Below are 13386 nucleotides of genomic sequence, written 5' to 3' on the forward strand. Positions count from 1 at the left end.
ATCTAGCGCTGCTTGGTGGCTAGTAGCTCATTTCAGATTTTCATGTTGGGGATTTTCAGTAAGTAGGTTTTCATAAATGCAGAGAAAAAACTTTTTTTGCCAGTAGACTTTCTTTTATACTAGCTGTTCGTGAAAGCATTATTTCTATTGATTACTTCGTATTCTAGAAATGAAATGGAGCAAAGAGGCGTTAAGCCTCTTAATTGAGGCACACAGCGAGGAAAGGTGTACATGTGACTCGCTGTATCATAATACGACACGTCGGCAATCGTTTCTCTGAGTAATATGCATATAACGCCACACGACAATTTTCGATTTGTATCGTAATGCCTTAGCTTACGGAAGTTCATGTTTGTTTTGATTGCAGCTCTTGTTTATTTCAGCATGCCAGAAAAGAGAAACTGGCAGTGATTGGAGACAAAGTCTGTGCAGTTACGCCCAGTGCCATAGACAATAACTGAAAAACTATGATTAGCACTTATATATAGTATATTCAAAAGTTGGAAAAAAACCACAAGTACACCATTAAGTATTGGTCCTTTCAAGTGCTGCAAATTGCAGTGCATACATCCACAACAACTTTTGAAATGGTGGTATTCTGTGGCTAAAAGTCAGACTTAAAAGATTCTCCATTCGCCAGGAAACTCAATGTTACAACCAGCCTACAACATGTTGTTGTTGTGGTCTTCAGTCCTGAAACTGGTTTGATGCAGCTCTCCATGCTACTCAATCCTGTGCAAGCTACTTCATCTCTGAGTAACTACTGCAACCTACATCCTTCGGAATCTGCTTAGTGTCTTCATTTCTTGGTCTCCCTCTAAGATTTTTACCCTCCACGCTGCCCTCCAATACTAAATTTTTGATCCCTTGACGCCTCAGAACGTGTCCTGCCAACCGATCCCTTCTCCTGGTCAAGCTGTGCCACAAACTTCTCTTCTCCCCAATTCTATTCAAGACCTCCTCATCAGTTATGTGATCTATCCATCTGATCTTCAGCATTCTTCTGTAGCACCACATTTCGCAAGCTTCTATTCTCTTCTTGTCTAAACTATTTATCGTCCATGTTTCACTTCCATACATGGCTACGCTCCATACAAATACTTTCAGAAACGACTTCCTGACACTTAAATCTATACTCGATGTTAACAAATTTCTCTTCTTCAGAAACGCTTTCCTTGCCATTGCCAGTCTACATTTTATATCCTCTCTACTTCGACCATCATCAGTTATTTTGCTCCCCAAATAGCAAAACTCCTTTACTACTTTAAGTGTCTCATTTCCTAATCTAATACCCTCAACATCACTCGACTTAATTCGACTACTTTCCATTATCCTCGTTTTGCTTTTGTTGATGTTCATCTTGAATCCTCCCTTCAAGACACCATCCATTCCGTTCAACTGCTCTTCCAAGTCCTTTGCTGTCTCTGACAGAATTACAATGTCATCGGCGACCCTCAAAGTTTTTATTTCTTCTCCATGGATTTTAATACCTACACCGAATTTTTCTTTTGTTTCCTTTACTGCTTGCTCAATATACAGATTGAATAACATCAGGGAGAGGCTACAATCCTGCCTTACTCCCTTCCCAACCACTGCTTCCCTTTCATGTTCCTCGACTCTTATAACTGCCATCTGGTTTCTGTACAAATTGTAAATAGCCTTTCGCTCCCTGTATTTTACCCCTGCCACCTTTAGAATTTGAAAGAGAGTATTCCAGTCAACATTGTCAAAAGCTTTCTCTAAGTCTACAAATGCTAGAACCGTAGGTTTGCCTTTCCTTAATCTTTCTTCTAAGATAAGTCGTAAGGTCAGAATTGCCTCACGTGTTCCAGTATTTCTACGGAATCCAAACTGATCTTCCCCGAGGTCGGCTTCTACTAGTTTTTCCATTCGTCTGTAAAGAATTCGTGTTAGTATTTTGCAGCTGTGGCTTATTAAACTGATTGTTCGGTAATTTTCACATCTGTCAACACCTGCTTTCTTTGGGATTGGAATTATTATATTCTTCTTGAAGCCTGAGGGTATTTCGCCTGTTTCATACATCTTGCTCACCAGATGGTAGAGTTTAGTCAGGACTGGCTCTCCCAAGGCCGTCAGTAGTTACAGAGGAATGTTGTCTACTCCGGGGGCCTTGTTTAGACTCAGGTCTTTCAGTGCTCTGTCAAACTCTTCACGCAGTATCGTATCTCCCATTTGATCTTCATCTACATCCTCTTCCATTTCCATAATATTGTCCTCAGGTACATCGCCCTTGTATAGACCCTCTATATACTCCTTCCAACTTTCTGATTTCCCTTCTTTGCTTAGAACTGGGTTTCCATCTGAGCTCTTGATGCTCATACAAGTGGTTCTCTTATCTCCAAAGATCTCTTTAATTTTCCTGTAGGCATTATCTATCTTACCCCTAGTGAGATAAGCCTCTACATCCTTACATTTGTCCTCTAGCCATCCCTGCTTAGCCATTTTGCACTTCCTGTCGATCTCATTTTTGAGACGTTTGTATTCCTTTTTGCCTGCTTCATTTACTGCATTTTTATATTTTCTCCTTTCATCAATTAAATTCAATATTTCTTCTGTTACCCAAGGATTTCTACTAGCCCTTGTCTTTTTACCTACTTGATCCTCTGCTGCCTTCACTACTTCATCCCTCAAAGCTACCCATTCTTCTTCTACTGTATTTCTTTCCCCCATTCCTGTCAATTGTTCCCTTATGCTCTCCCTGAAACTCTGTACAACCTCTGGTTCTTTCAGTTTATCCAGGTCCCATCTCCTTAAATTCCCACCTTTTTGCAGTTTCTTCAGTTTTAATCTACAGGTCATAACCAATAGATTGTGGTCAGAGTCCACATCTGCCCCTGGAAATGTCTTACAATTTAAAACCTGGTTCCTAAATCTCTGTCTTACCATTATATAATCTATCTGATACCTTTTAGTATCTCCAGGGTTCTTCCATGTATACAACCTTCTATCATGATTCTTAAACCAAGTGTTAGCTATGATTAAGTTGTGCTCTGTGCAAAATTGTACCAAGCGGCTTCCTCTTTCATTTCTTAGCCCCAGTCCATATTCACCTACTACGTTTCCTTCTCTCCCTTTTCCTACACTCGAATTCCAGTCACCCATGACTATTAAATTTTCGTCTACCTTCACTATCTGAATAATTTCTTTTATCTCATCATACATTTCTTCAATTTCTTTGTCGTCTGCAGAGCTAGTTGGCTTATAAACTTGTACTACTGTAGTAGGTGTGGGCTTCGTATCTAACTTGGCCACAATAATGCGTTCACTATGCTGTTTGTAGTACCGTACCCGCATTGCTATTTTCCTATTCATTATTAAAGCTACTCCTGCATTACCCCTATTTGACTTTGTGTTTATAACCCTGTAGTCACCTGACCAGAAGTCTTGTTCCTCCTGCCACCGAACTTCACTAATTCCCACTATATCTAACTTTAACTTATCCATTTCCCTTTTTAAATTTTCTAACCTACCTGCCCGATTAACGGATCTGACATTCCACGCTCCGATCCGTAGAACGCCAGTTTTCTTTCTCCTGATAACGACATCCTCTTGAGTAGTCCTCGCCCGGAGATCCGAATGGGGGACTATTTTACCTCCGGAATATTTTACCCAACAGGATGCCATCATCATTTAATCATACAGTAAAGCTGCATGCCCTCGGGAAAAATAACGGCCGTAGTTTCCCCTTGCTTTCAGCCGTTCGCATACCAGCACAGCAAGGCCGTTTTGGTTATTGTTACAAGGCCAGATCAGTCAATCATCCAGACTGTTGCCCTTGCAAATACTGAAAAGGCTGCTGCCCCTCTTCAGGAACCACACGTTTGTCTGGCGTCTCAACAGATACCCCTCCGTTGTGGATGTACCTACGGTATGGCTATCTGTATCGCTGAGGCACGCAAGCCTCCCCACCAACGGCAAGGTCCATGGAGGGTTGGAATTTAAATAGTGGCAACTATTTATTCACAACCGATACAGAAGAGTTACATGTTGCACCTGTTTCTGTCCTTTAAAGTAGTCACCAACCTTGTGTAGAACCCGTTGCCAGCGATGTGGAAGTCGTAGTATACCGTTAGCAGAGCCTGTTCTGTTGATGGTGCGAATGGAGCGGTTGTCAATAAATAGTTGCCACTATTTAAGTTCCAACCCTTTTGTTTTCTTCTCTTACGTTGCATATGGTGAAAATAGATGTATAATACCTGTTTTGAAGACTCAAACGAAATTCTTTAATCCTGTCGTTTAACATGATTAGCCAGTACCGCCGCAACACACATGGTGATTCAGCTGTCTCAGTGGGTTTTATGCAACCTGCGACGCCCTCAAATACCATATGTAATATTTTGATAGTCTCTTGGTCGCTATGAGCAAACTAGCGGTCCCACAGAAAAAAAAGAACGGGATCCTTTTGTAGCAAATTTAATGTAGCTAAATTTTTCACTGGCATACACTTTTGATGGAGGCTGTAGTTCTCGAATTATTCAAGAAAAACATAGAAACATGACTGTAAAATGCGTTTTTCTTGATAACTCGATAGCCATCGTATCCTGGTAGAAAATTTACCTGCCCTAAATTTCCTACAAAAGGGTCCTGTTTATTTTCTCCATAAGAATAATAGTTTGCACATAACGTGTGAGACAATATGAAAATCTTGCACAAGGTTTTTGAAGACATTGTAGATTGCATAAAACCTATAGGTAAAGGGCAACTGGATGTTCCTGTACATATCAGGTAACATGTCCTGTGAATACTTATTATGTGCCTTTACTGGATCCTTCTGGATCCTCATGCCTTTGCTCATTCCTTATTACTCCGCGTTTTAGAAGGTCACCCACAGGGCAAGATATTTATCGAATAAGTAATGAGGAAAATCTGAATCGAAATTTGATTAAAAGAAGGGATCTATTGAAAGGATATGCCTCAAGCGTCACGGAATTTGGTAATGGAAGGTAATCAAGGTGAAAAGGACGCGCCGGCTGGTGTGGCCGAGCGGTTCTAGGCGCTTCAGTCCGGAACCGCGCGACTGCTACGTTCGCAGGTTCGAATCCTGCCTCGGGCATGGATGTGTGTGATGTCCTTAGGTTAGTTAGGTTTAAGTAGTTCTAAGTTCTAGAGGACTGATGACCTCAGCAGTTATGTCCCATAGTGCTGAGAGCCATTTGAACAATTTTTTTTCCTTTTTTGTGAAAAAGATGTAGGTTGCAGTAGTTGCGCGGTAAAGAGTCTAGCACAATGTAGAGCGGCATAGAGGGCTGCATCAGACCAGTCTTCAGACAGAAGACCACAGCAACAACAACAACAGGTGTTACAAGTGCGTCATCGTTAAGGCAGCAGCAGCGGCCAGGTCATTCCCGGTCGCGCAACGCTTCTCTGGGTGTGCGCTGGCACTTGTGAGACGACGGTGGCTGCGTTGCGCGGGGTGCGAGGCGGCGGAGCTGGCTGCTCAATCCCGGCAGTTTTATGTTGCCAGGGGAGGCGAGACGAGCCCGCAACAAATTAACACCGCCTCGTCCGCCCCCCTCCTGTTACACGGCGCCATTCGATTAGCACCGGCTGCACACCCCTGTTTGGATGCCCCCGCACGCTGCCGGACAACAAACAGGAAGCCGTTGAAGTTACGTGTTCGTGCTACCTCTTTCGTTGCTTTCTACAATTTCAGTAAGTGTATCTAGTTCATCTTGCAGTATCTGCGAAGTAATGAACGCAATAATGCCCTGCCGGTAACGTGTGACTTCTCTTAACAACACGTGCATAAGGTAAGATGTCTTTGAGATCATGAAAACGAAATATTGCGTCATGGCGACACTGTGCGGACTAAAGAGTGCCGAGGCGACGGAGAAGCAGGCAAAGACATGGCGCACCAGTACGAGGCAGTTCAGTGCGCCTGCGAAAATATTTGTACGTTGGTAGCTGGTTCTGTGTTTTGTGTGCACAGGGCAGAGTACAGCTACATTTGTATGCGCTACGACTCCACAAACCGGACTGAGAGACGAAAGTCGTAGATCCTGAATGACAACTGTTCCTTAAATTGTTATTTGACATCGTCATGGAGAGATACGCGATCTGTTAATTTAAAACGTGTAGATAAAAATAACGTCAAGATTGCAATTATTTTATTGGTTATCGGTCTCGCCTCGGTGACGAGCCATCCCACATCGATCTAAAATGTTGTTCAGTGTGCGGCAGTCATTACACACCGTCGTATTGTTAGAGCTAAGCCACACTAAAACGAAAAATTGCGATTGTTTTTGTAAATTGACAACGTTAATCACTAATCAAATACGTCAATTTACATAACCAACTACAATTTATCGTTTTAGGGCGACTTATCTCTAAGAATACGACGATGTTTAATGATTGTCACACATTGAACGACTTTTTAGATGATGACTCGTCAATGAGTCGAAACCATTAATTAATAGAGAAAATTTGAGATGTTGAAATAGGATTTTTATCCACATACGCTCTTTAAATTATCATCGGAGCAGACGAGTGCGCGGATCCATTCTTCTACGTTGTCTCGCGCATCGTCGTTCTTTTCGTATAATAGCAGCGATTAGATCAAAAGTTACGAAATTTGGTACATATACGGACCACATTAGATAATTTATACAACGATTAGGTTAACGTTAGTTTTAAATAGAATTTATTCCATTAAATTTGAGCAAGAGCGATCTTTTGAAAACAGCGAGTATGAATACGATACAAGTAGGCACTTGTTAAGAGACAAATGACCAGTTCTGCTGAATACTTAAGTTAACTTAATAAAATTAAACCATTTATTTATAGAAATCCCTAAGAATTTGCTTTGTCCCATTTCTATCATAAGTCGGGTCAGGTGGTCTAGCGGCGACGCGCTTGCCCGGGAACCGCGCGGTTGCACGATCGAATCACAGTCTCCGTTCGACACCATAGCGGCAAGGTTCTCTTGCTTACTTCAACGCCGTCCAGTTCGCACGCGGTGTTGTTTACATGTTTCAGACGTTTTAGCGTGCTTTATTTTCTTGAGAGGATGGCTTATGTCCACCGCAAACTGACAATGAAGATCTGCTGTTCAACAGTAGGTTGAAATTCAACGGATTAGGGCGAAGATAATTTCGATTACATGTCGCCACTTTGAGGGAACAATGGTATGTGTGAGACGTCGAGACCAGACATAAGGAGAACCACCGTCCATACATCATATTATCTGAGAGAAGCCGCGTTGCCAGAGGACCCTGGTCCATACCCTTGACATGCCAGATGATCGCCAACTGACGTCCCTGAACGACATCTCAGGAGCCTTTGTGGACCTCTGAAAACAGTTCTATCTGGCAAAGGACCAGGACACCACAGCAGTGGATGATGCTCTCCACTCGGTGATGGGAACCCTTGACAGGGCAGCGGCGGAGATTCTTACAGCGATGATTATACCCCATTGCTTCGCTGATGCTCTTTACAAGGGAGCGGCAAACAAATCCTCGTGTCCTGACGGCTTTCCAATGGAGATTTATCGAACATTCCACGACATCATGGATTCACATTGGACTGAGATGTATCAACTACTGATCACCCCCTACCTTCCCCTTCCATTTGAATTCGTTGATAATCTGTTTATCCTGGTCCCCATAGCTGTGTCGAGGAGTTGGTCATCATCAGCCACTGACCATGTTCAGTTGTGACTTCGAGACTTTTACCCAGGTTCTTGCTTCCCACCTTCAGCACGTCCTCCATGGATCAAACACACTGGTGGTAACAGTAATATTCAGATGGAGCTCAATGATTATTCCAGCAACATAAACCTGGCATCGACCTGCCACATTCACCGTGCCTTGGCGGACTTCAACCAAGCCTTTGAGAGAGTGAATCATGAACTTTTAAAGACAGTGTTGCATTGGATGGCCTTCCAGCACACATTTATGCACATTTACAAACTTTTCTTTGCAAAGCCTATAAAGTGCCACATTATGAATGCTGGTCAATGGCTGTGCAGCTGGCCAGTAGTGAGACAAGAGCGACGTCGCCCCAAGTTGCATTGTTGCCAAATTGATTCAAGATGGCGGGTCCAACATGGCGACTATAGATATGGCAATCTCACAATGACGTCATGGGAGGAAGTTCAAATATTGGCGGGAAAATAGGTCGACTGGGCTACCTCCACAAATCTAACACCCTCCCCTGCCCCCTGCCCCCTACTCTATGCTCTACCCTCCCCAATAAAATGGTGGGAAGTACAAATATTGTCGGGAAAAAGGTCACTTGGGTTACTTCGACTAAGTTAAGAAAGTAGTGGGAAAATTTTGGGAGTAAAGTAGGTCAATTCGGCTACCTCCACTAACCTAAGACATCGGACTACCACCTCATCCTTGAAACTGGCGGAAAAAAGGACTCACTCTGTGCTGGGCTGCAGGGTAGGATGGACATAAGTTTTTATTTTGCATGCAGTGTTTATTTGAGTTGTCATAGAGAGAGGCTACATTGACTATGTTCACCATGAAGTGCAGAGTCCAACTGACATTATACACAGCACCACAACCAGAGGGCGCTGTCGTCTCATGGCGGTCTGGAGAAAAATGGTGGGAAAAGGACTGAATTGGTGTCAAGTTGCTGGAGAGGAGGAAGTGTACTTTATTTATTGGAACAGTTTATTTAGGGACGGATTTCACATAGTTTATTTATTATGCTGATGCAAAACACTCGCCCTGGCCTGCTTGGGGTCACAGTAAATAGCCTACAGACCTGCAAACTACTAGTAAATTACCAAAATAATGCATTACTCTGATGTACAAACATGATAAAAACTCGTAAATTTTCTAAGTAATGCAGGTATAACAGGGTCACTAATTGTAAAACGTCGAAATAACGCATTGCACAGGCTACAGACCTGTAAACTACTCACAAATTTCCGAAATAATGCAATACACTGAAATATAGACACGAAAACAACTTGTAAATTGTCAAAATAATGTATCCATAATGCTCTGCACACACGCTCACTAACTGCTCGCTCTACACGAAAATAACACTGAATAGCACTGAATGCGTTTCTCCTGATGGTCCTAATGAGGCACCACTTCCATCACGTGTTACCCTTCCCTGGAAACCGTAACATCATACTTTCAACAAACGTCTCTGAAACGGTAAACGTTATCACTGCTTTGTAGAGGCACCTATGTCCCAGTACAAAAAAAGTCTTATGGAAGAATGGAGCATTCTGATTGGCTCTTATTGAATTTACCCGCTAAATTACTTATGCTGCCAGTGTGGGAGCACTGTCCGCTTTTTTTTATCTGCAGATGAGACTACCAGTGGCAAAACTATGTTGTACAGATCGCCATATTGCACTGACAGTTAAACCTTGCAAAAATGGTCTAGTCCGCATCTCGTGGTCGTGCGGTAGCGTTCTCGCTTCCCACGCCCGGGTTCCCGGGTTCGATTCCCGGCGGGGTCAGGGATTTTCTCTGCCTCGTGATGGCTGGGTGTTGTGTGCTGTCCTTAGGTTAGTTAGAATTAAGTAGTTCTAAGTTCTAGGGGACTGATGACCATAGATGTTAAGTCCCATAGTGCTCAGAGCCATTTTTATTAAAAAAAAAATGGTCTACAGATCATGAAATACTGGTAGACACTTCCTTAGTTATACTGTTCTGCCACGGACGATGGAAGCTTGAATATCTGATCTCAAACCTGGCTATATATGACCACATATCATCTAGATGTAGTAAGCACACAATTCTTATCCCACACCATACAAAACCATCACTTCTGCATCCTGCATATAGCAAACGACCACCAGACCCTCAAACATATACTGCAGAGAGATATAGGATAAGCACATGGACTGTATGGAGTCCTCGCAGTTCTAGATATTTCCCAAGAGGTTGGGATATCATCCACCACACCCGACAGTCACACGTCATCTGACCCCACACACACACACTGGCCCGTTGTGTGACCAGAACAACCTCAGTGAAACGAAGTCACTCTCTTAACTGTTGTACAAAGGCTGGATTGGTACCCCTCGGAACAAAGGCGTTACTGTTTCTGGTCCAAACCTGCTTGCTTGCTTGCTTTCTACGCCCATCCCCAGGCTCTGGGATTACAAGAACATATGTATTTTCACGTGTTTTGCCAGAATATTTTACCATTCTCGCGATACTTCTCGATGTCAAGCACAGAACAGGATGCTACCGATCGCTTCCACAGTATAATTCCGAAGATATAGACTGGAATTTATTTCTCTAGAAACCCGAAACTTCAGCGAGGTACAGCATGCTGTAAACCACTTAGTAACTAGAAACTTATCCCGTCTGCGAAGATATTTACGTGAATACTCGAAAAAAATAGAGGAAACTGGTATTTCCACTCGCCAATACCGGTGTCGGTGATATAACAGATTCAGAATCATCCTTATAAGTTACAAAATCAACTAAGGTGTTTCACATGTCTAGAGAACCAGTAAACGTGTCTTCCACCTGTCTTTCACCTGCTAGACGCACATACCACAATAGATATTCTCTCAACCAAATAATGGCGTGAAATGTGGAGAAGCAGTCAACCACACAATCTACTTGGGAGGGAATAATGGTCCAGCACAAATACACGTCGATATTAAATCTTCTCAAATTTCCTCGGCGAACACACGTGATCATGAAGGCTGTCCAACACATAGTCAGTATTAGTTCCTCTATTCATGGCGATATGGGTAACTCAGCTACAATCCTGTACTCCAACTGGTCTCTCCATTTGGACAGCTCCTGCTGTTAGCTAGAGACGTGAATAATTCCCACCACAGGCCACTGCCGCCACGAACTCCTTGCAGACTAGACAGAATGATCTTAGGAAATGGGCTACATATGTATTTTATCCCTGTACTTACAATTAAATATTACGATGGCGGTCTTATTTAGACGACATTTGACACTGAGCGAAGTATCGGAAATATCCCCTGCTGACAGCTGTAGCTCTGGAAATAAAAGTATCTGCACTATTCTTATGGATTGACATACCTTTGCAAGTGAAAAAAAATCTTCCATTCCGTTTGCTATGTATCTCACATCAAATCCATACCTTCCTTACGACTGGACATAGTCATTTTCTTTGCACACGCAGAACACACACACTTGCACACATCAAAAAAAGTTTTGCATCACCCTAATTCCCAGAACTCCTGAAGATAGACATTGAATGTGGATATTGTATCACAGACACAGTCCCTTTCACTGCTCAGAAATGTCACTAAACCCGCCCAAAGATGTAAACAACCATGCATGAGCAGCGCCTATTAGATGGAGGGGATCCGACAATCGATCACTTCCAGTCTTACCACCAGGAAGGAGGTACACGGCTCGTGTTGTCTATAGTTCAACAATGACTAGAAAGTCAATACCGCGGTTCGATCGCGTCCGCATTGTTATTTGTACCAGGAAGGGCTCTCAGCAAGGGAAGTGTCCAGGTGTCTCGCAGTTTACCAAAGCAATGTTGTTTGGAGATGGAGGAGACACAAAGAGACAGGAACTGGCGGTGACATGCCTCGCTCAGGCCTCGCAAGGCCGCTACCTACGGATTATGGGTTGGAGGAACCTTGACAGCAACGCCACCGTCTTGAGTAATGCTTTTCGTGCAGCCACAGGACGTCCTGTTACGACTTAAACTGTGGGCAGTTGGCTGCATGATGTGCAACTTCACTACCGACGTCCATAGCGGGGTCCATGTTTGCAACCATAACACCATGCAGCACTGTACAGTTGGGCTCAACAACATGCAGAATGGACCTCTCAGGATTGGCATCACGTTCTCTTCATCGTTGGGTGTCGCAAATGCCTTCAACCAGAGAATTGTCGGAGACGTGTTTCGAGGCAACCCGGTCAGGCTGAACACCTGAGACACACTGTCCAGCGAGAGCAGCAAGGCGGATGTTCTCTGCTGTTTTGGGGTGGCATTATGTGTTGCCGACGTAAGCTGCTGGTGGTCATGGAAGAAGCCGTAACGGCTGTACGATATGTGAATGCCATCCTCCGACCGATAGTGCAACCATATTGGCACCGTACTGGCGAGGCATTCGTGTTCGTGGACGATAACTCGCGTCACCATTGTGCACGTCTTGTGAATGACTTCCTTGAGGATAACGACATCGCTCAACCAGACTGGCCAGCATGTTTTCCAAACATGAAACCTATCGAACATGCCTGGGATAGGTTGAAAAGGGCTGTTTATGGACGACGTGCCTACCAACCACTCTGAGGGATCTAGACAGAATCGCATTTGAGGAGTGGGACAATCTGGAACAACAGTGCCTTGATGAACATTTGTATAGTATGCCACGAAGAATGCATGCATGCATCAGTGCAAGAGAAAGTGCTACTGGGTATTAGAGGTTCTGGTGTGTACAGCAATCTGGACCACCACTTCTAAAGACCTCGCTGTATGATGGTACAACAATGTGTGGTTTTCATGTAGACCATTTTTGCAAGGGTTAACTGTCAGTGCAATATGGCGATCTGTACAACATAGTTTTGCCACTGGTAGTCTCATCTGCAGATAAAAAAAGCGGACAGTGCTCCCACACTGGCAGCATCAGTAATTTAGTGGGTAAATTCAGTAAGAGCCAATCGGAATACTCCATTCTTGCACAAGGCTTTTTTTGTACTGGGACTTAGGTGCCTCTGCAAAGCAGTGATAACGTTTACCGTTTTGGAGACTTTTGTTGAAAGCATGACGTCACAATTTCCAGGAAGGGTAACATGTGATAGATGGGGTGCCTTTTTAGGGCCATCAGGATGAATGCATTCAGTGTTATTCAGTGCTATTTTCCTGAACAGATTCTGTTAGGACAATAATTTCCATGCAGACAAGCTGAGACATCACTAAAGCTCCTACAACAACAAAAGTGGCAGTTAACAATTTCTGCGATACTTTATGATTTTGGAGACTTGGCTCTTATTTACATAGATATGTGATGTCGGATAACACTGACAACCTTTTATCTGCGCCTGCGAGGGTGGGCCACTATGCAAACATCTCGCTCGGCGCTGGACCTGAGGTAAACATGTGCACCTTGAAAGGCATCTCACACGTGGGACGGGCTGTCCCATTAGGATCACTAGGATGAATGCATCCAGTCATCATTCCACCTTGGAACTTGTAACGCCGGAAATGCATATCCTCCTATTTACATCTATTGTACTATTTTTTCCCCTTATTTTGTTACCTGAAGATATGACATTTCTGTGCCTTTATATATTGTAATTGTTTTACTATTTGTATATATATATATTTATGCATGTATGTCGATGAATAATTGGTTTGTTTTATAAATATTATTTGTATTTTACGCTGGGTCTTGCTTAGGGAAAACTATGCTATCGAACGAATACATCGATAGGTCGTGTGGAA

Source organism: Schistocerca cancellata, chromosome 1 (assembly GCF_023864275.1).
Source record: "Schistocerca cancellata isolate TAMUIC-IGC-003103 chromosome 1, iqSchCanc2.1, whole genome shotgun sequence".
Classification (NCBI taxonomy): domain Eukaryota; kingdom Metazoa; phylum Arthropoda; class Insecta; order Orthoptera; family Acrididae; genus Schistocerca; species Schistocerca cancellata.